Source organism: Artemia franciscana, chromosome 3 (assembly GCF_032884065.1).
Source record: "Artemia franciscana chromosome 3, ASM3288406v1, whole genome shotgun sequence".
In the NCBI taxonomy this organism is placed as follows: Eukaryota; Metazoa; Arthropoda; class Branchiopoda; order Anostraca; family Artemiidae; genus Artemia; species Artemia franciscana.
In genome coordinates this window covers 9,767,454-9,781,910 of record NC_088865.1, presented here as the reverse complement: position 1 = coordinate 9,781,910, position 14,457 = coordinate 9,767,454, and the positions used below count along the sequence as shown (strand labels likewise).

Here is a 14,457-nt window from a genome sequence, read left to right as displayed (position 1 = left end):
GAAATAATGTCCAGTTTTTTAATTATGGCTTCTTGGAATGGATAGAGGATGGAAAGGGGGCCGAGGTCCTCAGATTATTTTCATCTAGACATGTAACAGAACAGGTTGGCCGATCCAAACTAAACTCAGTTTAAAGAAAGATTAGGTGTCCTAAATACATTTTTCGAAGGTGAATATATTGCCCAACATCGGGAAAAGAAGGTGGCTTGTCACAAAAATTTTTGTCATCAGAAGATCTAGAAAACATAATTATTGGACCAATTTAACTTTCTGGAAAATAAGAGTGTATGTCCCAGATGGGCCCTTTGGAGCCCAGACACATCCTCTGAGTTGTAGGGAAAAGGGGGCACTTAGATTCACGTCACTAGAACAGCTACCAGAAAAGATTGTTGGAAATCAATCAGAACTTGTGAGAGGTAATGACGAGTGTACTAGTTACGCCTTTTGAGGATCCGGCCTCAAAGTAACCTCTCAAGGGAGAGATGCACTATTTATTCTATTATGACCTTTGTTCTAGAAAGGAGCTCATAAATTCTTGTCTTCCTGATATCTTCCTGAACAGTTCTTGGTTCTCAGACAAGCTTATTGGGGAATAAGAAAAAGTATCCTAGTTGTTCATTTTTGATAGTTTGTGTCTAATTCAATTTATTTGAGGCAGGGGGTTCCTAAATCCTTGTCATAGGAACATCAACAAGGAAAAGCTCCAAGACCTTATCAAAACTCGGTGCGAAGTAAGGGCTAATGTCCTAGGTATACCTCTAGGTGATCAAGACCCAATTTATCCGCTGTAGGGGAGGAAAAAACGATGGACCCTTAAATTCGTGCCATCATTGATTCTGGCAGAAGAGATCATCGAGTCTTAGACAAACTGGATTTTTAGTAGCATTCAATGTACTTTTTTATCCTTTTGGAGTCCTTATCAGTTCTGATCTTTGTAGGGTAAGGATGTCCTTTTTTCTAATCTATAAATATCTGGTGGGTTCTCAAATGTAAATAAAACATGGTAGGAAGTAAGCTAGCTAGTAGGTTAGCATGGTAGGAAGTAAGCTTACATGGTAAGTTAGCTTCCTACAAGTGCAATTTCATGGTAAAGAGCCAATCTTCCCACCATCAGTATTGCGAGATGACCTGGGAAGCTAAACCTCTGTAATAAATACCAAACAGATTACTTTTCCTTGAACTAGGAGCAGGATCAGTCGTTTTCCGCCTTGCCTAGCATCTAAGCTTAGATTTTTCGTTGGACGCTTTATAACCTTAAGCTCCTTAAACTCACGGTGGCTGAGCTTGTAAAGTCACGCCACTCACCTCCACACCAAGCCAAAGAATTGTCGACCCATGATTCGAGGATGAATCTAAAAGGACATGAGACTGCAAGTCCAGCGTGTCGTTTAGTCGTCTAGGGTGACTGGCACGCCAAAACGGTTGTTGAATTAAAAAAAAAAAAATGGTGAAAAGTTGGAGCAGATTTACAACCTGTGTCTTTTCTAGGTCTAAACATGATCCAAACTCTATAAGAGAGTGGGTAGAAGTTGCTGAATTCCAGCCAAACTTGATGAATCACAGCAGCTGATGTCTAAGTTATACCTTCCAAGGGTCTGGAACCAATCGGACCTCCAGGTGAATTAATGAAACGTACTTGCATTCTGGTCATGACACCGTTTACCAACAGAATTGATTATATATCAAGCAAACTGAGTCAGAAGTAATAGTTATCGTCCTAGATAAGCTCTTTTTGATTATAGAATCGACTCGACCTCTCTGGGGAACGAGGAAAGGGTTCTTAAATTCTTGTCATAATCCAATCTATCAGCACATTCTTGTCATCTGGACGTTTAACAGAAGAGGTTGTCGAGTTTCAATTCAACTTGGAAGAAGTAAGATTAAGTGTGAACGTTTTACTTTTAAAAGTCCATATCTGATCTGAGCTCTGTAGAGGGAGGGAGAGGTGGGTACTTAAATTCTAGACGTCAGACTATCTAAGAAAAGGTATTCTGGGTGAACGTTGCACTTCATTATTGGTTATACTATTATCATTTTCATCCTTAAAAAGGGCGGAATCGAACATCGAGAGCTCGATTCCAATCAAACCAAAAATTATCACTTAACAACACTTCACAAGGTATTGATGTCGGAGTTCTAGTTATGAATTGATAGTAAAATAGTATTTTAACAAATTGAATCAAATTTTCCTATGCTCTTTTGTCCTTTTTTTGTAACAGTCGTCCTTCTCACTGTTTTTCTGTCTTCATTATCATTTCAAATCCTCTTTTTTTTCTTTTTTTTTTAATATTCTCAACCAGTATTAATTTCTAAGCGAACTTAGGGTGCATATGGGACCTATATTTTCACGGCTTCTAATGATCTTAATATTTCTTCAAATATCAGCATCTGTGCTTGATTTTCCCAAAAAGTAGCAGCGTTGAGCAAAAATAGTCAAGGTCGCATCCTCAAATTGACCCAATAATTAACATATGCGGATGTAAAAATATCCCAGGGACTAGATATAGCCTAATTTATCGATGCCCGCAAAACACCGCTGCAGTTTGAATTAAAAACTGTTTCTTTTCAAACTGAGATTGAAAAGATTTCTAAAAGATATTTGGCAGTTCAGTAGATACTTGTCTGCATTACATCTTTTTTAGACGAAAACGCCAAGTGAAAACAAGCTTGTTCACCTGATTTGACTTTTACTGAAAAAAGGCCATTTTTAATTTCCCTTTGAGCCCTAAAAGCCACTTTTATTTGTTCTTTGAGCCCTAAAAAGCATTAATTAAGGTTTGGGCTGCCAAAAAAATAAGAAAGCACGAGCGACTTGTCCTGCCTATGCCATTTTGAATTTCACCCTCAGTTATTTTGAGCCCTTTGTTTTAATAATAAATTCATAAATCACCTTAAGTTTTTTTTCCAATACCAGCATCATCAGCTATTCCTCAGCAAAAATTCTTTCTACTGTACTATTAAAAATACAAATTTTGATGGTTTTGCTTAATGTACAAAGGTCTACGATTTATCTATTTCCCCAAAAATCGAGGAGTATTAAAGATAAGTTAATACATTCCCCCAAAAATCGAGGAGTATTAAGGATAAGTTAAAACATTATAAGATAAGTTGCAAAAAAAAATCCCAAAAATCAGAAATAGCAATGCATCTACTGAAAAAAAGTAGAATACAAAAGATCTAGAAAAGTAACTGAATAGAATACACCGAAGAAAAATTACGAAAAATAATAACAAAAATCAAATGTTTATTAAATTCTGGAAAAAAAGAGAAAAGATTAAGGTGATAAAATATTTTCAGGCCTGTCATAGAGATTATCCATTTTAATTTTGCAAATTCCCAATAGCTCATTAATTTTAAATCTTAAGACTAGTTCACTTTTATTAGAGGAAAGTTTTGAAAGTAAAACTTTTAATGCTTAAAATTACAATTGCTGTTAAGAAAAAAATCCCAAATGAAAAATGACTAATCAAGATTTTAAATAAGGAGTGTAAAACGGGAAATTGAAGAACAGTAATAATAAATGACCAAAAATTTCCATGTTTCCATGGAAAGCTTTCACAAAAGGTTTCTAATCCTCCTCACCTCTGGAAATAAACCAGAACAGCACTGACGCACTACAAAATAGAAACTGGGAATCGAAGGAATATCTTGCCAGGATCCATTGACGTATTGGCAACTATGCAAGTCCGAAGTAAAAATTTCTTAAAAACCTATAATACTATGTTCTAAATACAAAACTATGAAATCGTAGAAAACGCAAAAACATTCGGTTTTGAGGCAAAGAAGCTAAAGCATCAAGGACAGAAAAAATGTAATTTGAGTGGAAACCTATACATAAACATGAACTTAGCATGAACATAACATAAATATACCTAAACATACATAATATAATACATAACATACATAAACATATATATGAAACATACATAAACTTAAACATCAACCTTCAAAAATCAATAAAATCGGGAATTCAGTTTTTTAGGACAATACTACTTATGTAGTTTTGGAAGCAGTGGCTTCCAAATAAAAAAAAAAAAAAATAGAAACATGGGTAAAACATCAGCAAAAAAAGCTAATAATATATGACATCATAGAGCCTAAGAAGGAGTAGCTTTCCTTTGAAAGTGGAGTTGTCTTTGGTAACCAACAGATTGTTAATATTTGAGTTTTTGCAAACTAAGAGTATTTTCAAATTTATCGAATTATTTATGCTTTTTTCACGGTTCAATGTAGCAACACTGACGAAAATTTGGTACTCCTTTAAAAACTCCGTAAATTTAAGCAACCAAAAGAATAAATAATAAAAATCACCGCTGAAAAGACCTAAAATGTCTTTGAATGTTTATTTTTTTATTGTATTTCAAGAATACGATAAAAAGATTATCCTCAGAAATTCAGTTTGTCGTACAAAACAGCCCATGCAGGTGCAATGATTTTCAGTTGCATGAACCATATATCGTTACTGGCATTTTTGAATCTATTGATGATGTCTGAAAATGCCCTCAGTGGGATTCAGGTCTAAGGTCAATTCTAGGTCAATTCAGGTCAAATCTATGGTTCCTTGATTGCCCCACTGTTCAAATGTCAAAACATGATCTGTACTTTTTTGACATGCCTGAATATATCCTATCTATTGAAATTGTCTGAAAGATCAATAGATGTACCCTTTATGCACCTTTCTCAGTTCGGAAACAATATACTCCTTCGGGTCTAGCGTGGTAGCATAGCTTTAAATACTCACAACTTGGTTTTTGGAATTGATGTCTTTCGACCTCAGTAGGCGCAATTTTCTCCAGATCACATTAGTCTATATAAATAAGCTAGTTCCCACTAAAAATTCCGCCTCAATGATATGGGAGGATACGTTTCTTTTCCTGATCCCGTTAGCGTCAAGCAAATACTAGTTCTTACTCAGTTCACGAGAACAAGTGCTCTTATAGCACAAGACAGCTTCTCACCCAAGTTTATTCCCCTCCTAGTACACTATTATGGATTCACGAATATTTGCATAATTTCATATTCTTCAATGTTAATCGGGATTTTTATCCAATGCTTTTTTCCTATACCAAGAAATCATGAATAACAGCCGTGATTAAAGTGTGTTTAGAAGTTTTTATTAAAAAAACTTCTATTTAAAATGAGTTTTATTAAAAAATCAAGCTATTTAAATTTATTGAATAAAAGCGTAATGGATGGGAGAATATACGACTTTATTTTTTCTTATTTGCCCTGACAGTATTGGCTCTGAAATTTTTATACTTCCGTTTTATATTACGTAAAAAAACGTTCTTCAAGTTTTTTCATTCTGCAGTTCTTCAATTTTTCATTCTTCTTTCTTCATTTTTTTCATTCTACAATTCTTAAGATTTTTATTCCTGTAACTAAGGAGACTGGGATTCAAACAAAATGTAGCTTTCATAACCTATTTAAAAAACTCTTTTTGGTCCCACACAAACTGGAGGAAAGTAAATAAAAAAGTAAAGAACATTTTCGAAAATCACTTGGTTATCACTTTATTTTCCATTGTTTCCAGCTTGGCAACGCTAATTAGTTAACCGATTGGATCCAAATACAAAATTTCACAGATAAACCATATTACTTCCATAGTAAATCTACAGACTAGGCACGTACGCAAGTTCTTTTTTTTTGGGGGGGGGGTTGGTTGGTAATAATGAATAAAAATGTTTGATAATTTCAATAGCAAGTGCCCCAAGCTTTGAGAAAATATAGAATTCGTACGAGGCAATAGCCCCTTCCCTCAAGCCCTTATATGGCTTCCCTCTAGCCCCAAACCATATTACTTCCATAGTAAATCTACAGACTAGGCACGTACGCAAGTTCTTATTTTTTTTGGGGGGGGGGGTTGGTAATAATGAATAAAAATGTTTGACAATTTCAATAGCAAGTGCCCCGAGCTTTGAGAAAATATAGAATTCGTACGAGGCAATAGCCCCCTCCCTCAACCCTCATATGCCCCTGTTTCAACCAGTGGTCCTATTACTATCCAACGGATCTATTCTAAAAATTGAAAGCCAGCAAAAAGAGAATTTCACCTTAAATTCGATGCCCAAGAAAAATGTTGATGGAATTTTTTCTTATTAACCATAAGATATATTATTCCACTTCATTTTCAAAAAGAGTTTGTCAAGGGGAAATCAAAATGTGCCAAATTCGAATTGGATTAAGCCTTTTGCAGTAAATTAAGCAGATCTCACTCGCGATGGTTTAACCAGCCTCTCACCTCGTTACCATTTCCAGACATGACAGTTAACATTTGAATTTTCCAAGTCCAACGGCATTTTTTCTTGCACAGCCACATTGAGCTTATAAAAAGTGGATAAGAGAAAAGTTGTATGTTGATTGAGCCACTATTTAAAATATTTGCCTTATAATCTTTAGCGTACTAACGCTGGTGAAAAGGACACAATTAGTTGGGTGCCAAAATTGCCAAGGTTTGCTGCCCTATGGCGCCTTGTTCCAGTGTTGCCAGAATTATTGTTAAAAAATATAGTTATTGACAGTTATATTTCAAATGAACCTCTTGCGCTGGATTCGGGATCCCTTGTCTGAGAGAACGCGGGTTCGAATCCCAGTGTACCCAATTCTTCAGTTTGGGACGGGGGTCAATGGCGTGACCCTGTAAGCTTAGCCAGAGTCAACCCAGCTCTAAATGGGTACCTGGAGAAATCTGGGGAAGGTAAACAGAAGGATTTGCGAAAGCGCAGGATGGCTGGCCCCCGACCCCCCATTGCACTTCCTGGCTGAAGGGCCAAGAAACGGAGATCAGCACCGCCGGTACGGACTGTAAAGTCTAATGCCGTATTCTTTACCTTTTTTTTCAAACGAACCTCAAATCAGTACGCTACGACGTTTTGGTAGGCTGCTAGCACTGGTAAAAAAAAAAGATCAGCTTATGAAAACGAATATACAAAAAGGAAGATATGTACGTTGATTGTGCCGCTAATAAATTACCTAAAGATCCTTTATCAGGGTGCTAACGCTGAAGAAAAGGGTACAGTAGAAAGGCTGCTAAAATTACCAAGTTTTGTTGCCCCATGGCACTTCATTCTGGCATTGTCAGAATCATTGTTGAACAACATACTTATTGACAGACAGTTATTTGTCAAATAAGTATCTTATCACTACGCTACGCCCACAGACAAGAAGTGTGTCATATCAACTCGCTCAGGCACTGTCAAAATGGGTTTGTAAAATGAGTAAAAATTATTAGCCGAATGAGACCACAATCCACCCTTTCCTCTCGCCCATCCAGTAGCTGCGAGTGCTGGTTAAAAAAGGAAACAACAATGGTGCATAAAATTGCTCTTTATTGCGCGACATTGCACTTTATTCTGGCACTGTCATAACGGGTTTGTAACCAACGGATAAAACAAAAATTGCTGAATAAGCCCCTGGTCATCACCCTAGAACCATTCACTAGGCCGTTAGCACTGGTTAAAAAGGGGAAAAAGACGCGTATACTAATATACATTTTCTGTAAGATTTTTCAGATGAAGAAAGGTCAATAAAGCAATGGTTTTCATCAATAAAGATTCCATAGGTGAACGTTCAAAATTTAAACATTTAGGCGTTTTTTTGGCGGTGTTTGGCGGCTCTGATACAATAATTCAAATTTGTTTCTTATGGTAGTTGGCAATATTTTTTGACATCATGGCTTGCAAAAAGTATCAGCTAAAATCTTAGCTCTAGAAAAGACAGCTAAGCTATAAAAAATATGAATAAATTTAAAAAGTAAATAAAAAAAGAAAGTAAAGTTCAAAATTAGGTATTAAAAACGATTTACCTCTTAGTATCAGTAGTTTAGTAAGAATTTAATGCAACTAAACTTGTTTTTTGTATTCAAGACTGTCTCGTAAGATTTTAGTCTTGGCATGGAACACATTCCTGCGGCATTTTCACTAACAGTCTAATATGATTATTACTCACAAACCGGACTTGACTTGACTAAGATAGGGTATATAACTTTTTCTTAACCAAAGAAGAACATGCTTGTCACTTATGTCTCTTGTTAATTTAAAATAAGTTTTCCTGATGCTTGATAGTTGAAACTTAAAACGAGCAAAAGTTGTTATTTCGATTCCTGGGCCACATTTACATAGAAAACTATCTCAAATAAATGGCTCAAGGCATCGCCCTATATTTTTATTAAATAAAAAAAAACAACTTTTTTCAACTGAAAGTAAGGAGCGACATTAAAACTTAAAACGAACAGAAATTACTTCGTATACGAAAGGGGCTGCTTCCTCATCAACGCCCCGATCTTTACGCTAAAGTTTGACTCTTTCTCTCAACTCTTCTTTTTAAAACAGTAAAAAACTTTAACGTAAAGAGCGCGGCGTTGATGAGGAAGCAGCCCCTTTCATATACGAAGTAATTTCTGTTCGTTTTAAGTTTTAATGTCGCTCCTTACTTTCAGTTGAAAAAAGTTGTTTTTTTTTATTTAATTTCTGAACGTTTTTGAATCAATGCATGTTTTGATTTTGGCTCTCCACAGAGAAATAATTATAACGAAATTTGCATATTTTTTTTTTGGGGGGGGGGCTAAATGGCTTTCTCATAATTTTGATCGAATGATTTTGTGAAAAAAAAGAGCGGGAGAGGAAGCCTAGTTGCCCTCCAATTTTTTTGGTTAATAAAAAAGGCAACTAGAACATTTAATTTTTTACGAATCTTTTTATTAGTAAAAGATATACGTAGCTTATAAACTACCTTACGTAAAGAATTTTTTATTCTCATGTTTTTATCACACATATGAGAGGGTTCACCCCCTCGTCAGTACCTTTCTCTTTACACTAAATCTTAAATTTTGGCCCGATTCATTAAGAATGACCCCTGAATCACAAAAGCCGTAGAATAAATAGTTGACATTACTAAAAATACTTTAGCTTAAGGAGCGAGGTATTAGGAGGAGGTGAGCCCCTCATATGGGTAATAATTTCAGTTCGTTTTAAGTTTTAATGCTGCTCCTTACTTCCAGCTGAAAAAACCTTTTTCATATTTATTTTTTCATTGTTTTTTTTTTTAAATAATGCTAGTAAATCCTGCGCTCCCTTCTTGGAAATTTTCTTCCCCCATGACAAATTCCCCGATGGAAAGTTCCCCCAGTATATCCCCCTCTTTTCAACCCCTCCCCCAACCAAAAAATCCTCCTGAAAACACCTGTAAACTTCCCAATAACCATTACTATATGTAAGCACTGGTCAAAGTTTGTAAATTGTAGACTCTCCCACGGGGACTGTGGAGGAGTAAGTCGTCCCCAAAGACATAGTTATAAGGTTTTTCGACTATGGTGAATAAAATGGCTATCTCAGAATTTTGATCCGTTGACTTTGGGAAAATAATTAGCGTGGGAGGGGCCTAGGTGCCCTCCAATTTTTTGGTCACTTAAAAAGGGCACTAGAACTTTTCATTTCCGTTAGAATGAGCCCTCTCGCAACATTCTAAGACAAATAGGTCGATACGATCACCCCTGGGGAAAAGAAAAAAAAAACAAACAAACAAATTAACACGCATCCGTGATCTGCCTTCTGGCAAAAAATACAAAATTCCACATTTTTGTAGATAGGAGCTTGAATTTTTTACAGTAGGGTTTACAGTTTTTTACAGTCCCTGATACGCTGAATCTGATGGTGTAATTTTCGTTCCACATTTTCGTAGATAGGAGCTTGAAACTTCTACGGTAGGGTTTTATGACTTTTAGGGGTTGTTTCCCCCTATTTTCTAAAATAAAGCAAATTTTTTTCAGGCTCGTAACTTTTGGTGCGTAAGACTAAACTTGATGAAACTTATATATTTAAAATCAGCATTAAAATGCGATTCTTTTGATGTAGCTATTGATATCAAAGTTCTATTTTTTAGAGTTTTGGTTTCTATTGAGCCGGGTCGCTCCTTACTACAGTTCGTTACCACGAACTGTTTGATTAAATGAGAAAAAATAAGTCTTTTCAACCGAAAGTAAGGAGTTACATTCAACATTTACCTTCTTCAACCTTCGCTTTTTATGCTCAAGTCCTAAAAATTGGTAAAAAAATACTTCTCGTTCTAATTCAACAGCTGTTGTGCCTGAACACTCTTTATTAAACAATTGTGACAAAAAGTCAAACTCTAGCCATAAGAGCGAGGGTTGAGGAGGTGGCAGCTTCCCTCATATTCGGAATAATTTCTGTTTGTTTTATTGTTGCACATAGCTTTCATTTAAGAAAAATCTTGTTTTCCTCGTTTAATTTCTGACTTTTTTTTTTCAAATAATGCCGGGAAATCCCCTCCCCCATTTAAAATTTACCCTGAAAAATTCTCAGACATTTTACTCCTTGTGGAAAATTCTCCCCGTGGAAAATACCATGAACAGGCCCCCTGTCCTTCCAAAATATTACGCATTATTTGCAACTACAAACATACTGCATGTAAACAAGGGCAAATTGCGTAACTTACGGCCCTTTCCCAGGGACTACGGGGATCATATAATTCCCAAAAGCATAATCATTGGACGTTTCAACGATTAAATGGCCATCTCAAAGTTTTGATCAGGTAAATTTGGGGAAAAAGGACGTGGGAGGGGGGCTAGTTAACCTTCGATATTCTTAGTCAATAAAAAAAGAAACTAGAACCTTTAATTTCCCTCTGTCGAATGATCCCTCTTACGACCTTTTAAGACCACTGATTTGTTGGATCACCGCTGGGAAAAAAAACAGCAACAAACAAAAAACAAATAAACACTCGTTCGTGATCTTTCTTTTGGAAAAAACAAACAATTCCATATTTTTGTAGAAAGGAAGTTGAGACCTTTACAATAGTGTTCTCTAATAATTTGAATCTGATGGTGTAATTTTCATTAAGATCGCTTGATCAGAAGCCTCTGAAACGGTAAATTCACCTTTTTGAAAAAATGTAAAAACGTTAACAGTCAAATCATGCCATCCTGGGTAGGATTTCATTTTACTCTGTTTTTTCATGATACACAACTGTTAGTCTTCGGTGGACTATGAACAATCTACCTCCGGCTTTTTCACCTAACTGGGCTAAATTGATGTTTTGACTGCGTTTTATTGATATGGACTAAATTTGCATACTCAAGTCGATTTTTACGATCATTTTAAACTCACTTTTCTTATGCCGAGTCGTTCCGCAGCTTTTGAGCTAGAAATTCTTTTGCTGAGTCAAGACTTGGATTATCTGCAGGCCGAGTAAGGACTTCATCTGTTTTACCACCGACTTGGAGCTTACCTTCATTTTACAGTGAAAAAAAACCTGGATTCTTCTTACATCAAGCCAGTCTGTAGCCATACTTTGAAATTCCAACTTAACCCATTTCTAGATTGATTGAGTTAGCAACTTCGCATTAGTTCGTTTAGAAGCAAAGTCAGAACTTGTTTTGTTTTTGCACCAAGCTCCTATAGACTACTAATCCTCCCGATGGTATACTTTTTCATATTTCTGGTTCAAACCAGGTGTATACTACCTTTTAGCTAAGAAGCTGGCAATGGAGGGAGAGGGATATTAAAGCTTCGAAAGCCAATCTTACAGATTTTTCTTCAAATCTAAAATTTCAGGTCCCTCATATTACAAAGTTGTTGAGGTACTAAATCAATCAGTAATTCCCCGTTTTCGTTTCACTGGCCCAGACCACGCTAACCAAGACTCGTAGAAAGAAGGATTGGTCATTCTCAGGTGCGTAGCTTCAGTATTCTTATTGGGGGAGGGCAAGAGGGGTCCACATCTAGAGATTCAAGGGCATATGCCACATAATAATTGTCTATCCAAATTATTGGGAGGGGGAGAAGTGCCCCCTCCCATGACGCCACTGGTTGTTTCCTGCTTTCACTCTGAAGTCTCTTTGAAAACATACTTTGTCGGGCCGTGGTATGTCTTTGGCTACGGAGTTGAGTGCTCTGTATAATTCTTCTTTTGATTCGTCGGGGGGCATCATTGGTAGGTGCGTAGCGAACTACTACTGTCAGTTTCGTGTGCGCCAACAAGAAGTGAGCTTTCAGTATTTTAGGTGATAGTGACGTCCACTGCAGAAGAGCTTGAGAGGTTAGATTTTTCATCTTAAGGGCTATTCCGAATTCACGTCTCTGCTCGGGTCCGCTAAAGATACTAGTCACAATTCCGTCCTGTTTATTTTATCCAGAACCCATACACAGAACCTCTGACAGACCTTCTGTCTTGGAAGCTTGAGACCAAGCGTTCCAGAAACCAAATCTAAGTTGTTGTTTCGCATTCGTAAATCTTGTTCTTGTTCAAGCGGTAGTCGCCATCAAAAGGGGGTTTGATTAAAGGCTCGATCTTGGTGCTTCAGTTGCAGTAATGTGTTCCCCCAAAGGTAGGCCTCGAGGTTTAGGGTGGGGCTTGCAATCCTACAGCCTAACCCTCCTCATTTAACGGACTTGGGACCATCTTGCTCCCTAACCTCTGTGAGGCAAAGTTCTTTACATGGTTGAGTTAAATTCCTAAAGACATTTGATTAAAATTTTTAGTTTTGTTCATAATAGTTTAAAGATCAAATAACTTTGCCCCCGGGAGACCCACAAAATTCCCTGGTAAATGCTTTAAGTTATTCACGTTGCCCGTTACTTAATTACAGGGTTTTCCATTGAGAAAAGAGGGTATGTTTGATCCTGGTTCTCCATCACCATTAACAACAACAACAACAACAAAATAAATAAAATCACTATTATAATCAAGATGACTGGAAAAAAACAACAATGAAATTGACTTGATACAAATATACTTAAAATACATGTAAAAAATTTTTATAATTAAATCATCGAAAATAAAAAATACTGTTGATTAAAATTTTGAATTTAGCCAATAAGCTAAATTTTAGGATAGGGGGGGGGGGCTTCCCTGGTCAAATCGGCACTTCCAAAGCTGTATAATATAAATCTCAAAAGAAAAATATAAAAATACAAGGCAGAGTCATTCAGCAAGGGGACTACCCCCCCCCCTTATGGACGCCCATGCTCAGATTTAAATGAATAAATACCATTATATATTAAACGTTCAGTTGTTTTCATTAGTTATTTACAGTCATTTTGTTTATTATAATGATTTGTGTTCTTCACTTATGTTTTGAAAAATTAAAGCTTATAATTCAAAATACGTAACCACAATATAACGCAAATGAGGCAACAAACTTTAGAAGGTTTATTGTTAGGGGGGAATACTCAAATTTCTGTTTGTATCATATTCTATTCGTTTTAAGTTTGACTTGAGTACTAATTTTAATTTCTACTCGTTTCTAGATTCATTTTATTCATTTGGTTGCATATGTAATCTTTATATTTGATGTTATTGTCTATCATAATTTCGGTTCGTTTTGGATTTCATTTATTTTTGCTAGAATTCATCTCCTTTCTAAGATTGAATACACTAGAATTTTGTTTCTGCTCGTCTTAGGATTTAATATAGTTCTTTATTTTTTTGAAAAACTCCTTTTTCGGGATTTTTTTTTTTAATAGCAAAACTAAAGAGTAGTGCGACTATCCCCTCCATTCAACAATCTTTCTGAATATAATGGTCGCTATCGTGACACTTGTCCTTTCTCTCATAGATTCGGTCATAAATAGCACTAGGCTATACACAAAACAGTAGTCCTGGATGAAGACCTCTTCTGAGAAGGATACACTATAATAACAAAAGAGTCGTACAATTTAATTCAACATTCGTTACAAATATAATCTTATCTACTCTGTCAATTGCACCTTCCTCCTTAGGGACACAGAAAACACCATTTGAAATGAAAAATAATTTCCATATTAACGGGTCGACCTAGGTACGCAAACAGAGTGCCCCCTTTTACCGAACATCATAAGATTCTTATGAATTACCCAACAATTTCTTACATATCCCACATTTTTCGCTTATTGTGTACGTTTTTTTTAGTTGTCCCCTCTTCGAAATCCTGAACCCCTTCTGAAACAACTTTACGTGCACGTGTCTGGCTGGGACTCGCGGAATTACAAAAAAGAAAAAGAAATCAGATGCAGCCAACTAGGACTGCATTTACTCCAAGGGATACCCAGCATCTCAAGAAGAAGGGGTAAGGATAGCGTGAAAACACAGATAAATTTATTCGAAAAATGAAAAAATTTGGGAAAATCATTAGAAAAATATCGATATCTAGAGGGCGAGTCCACATCAAAGCATATGCCTGCACACACGCTTCTTCAGACATGTCCCAAGTTTTGTTGAATTCACTGCCGACCCCTCAATCATTACCAATAAAAAGATCAAACAGGTATGAATTTTAGAAATAGAGAAATGAAGTATTAAAAAAAAAGAAAAAAAATCCTCGACTGAAGAATTTCTAAAGATTTTCTAAGTCAATAGGCGTTAATATTTTATTCTTTCTTTTTTTGGTGTAGTGTTAAGCTTTCGAAAGTACTTCCTGCTTAAGATCTATAAATATTCAAGACCTATAAAAAATTTATCAAA

At 36.0% G+C, this 14,457-nt stretch overlaps 1 protein-coding gene across 2 annotated transcripts in view; it reads right to left on the bottom strand.

Annotated features, from left to right (window-relative positions):
* The window catches only part of LOC136024861 (TWiK family of potassium channels protein 7-like), a 51,204-nt gene extending 43,302 nt beyond the window's left edge, over positions 1–7,902 (bottom strand). Inside the window, exon 1 of one of the 2 annotated variants that reach the window (XM_065700376.1) lies at positions 7,805–7,902. The gene's annotated coding sequence lies outside the window, so the exon portion shown is untranslated. Of the gene's footprint in view, positions 1–3,582; positions 3,671–7,804 lie in introns of those variants that run through there. The other variant, XM_065700375.1, reaches the window with a different exon arrangement.
* Positions 7,903–14,457: the final 6,555 nt, after the last annotated feature.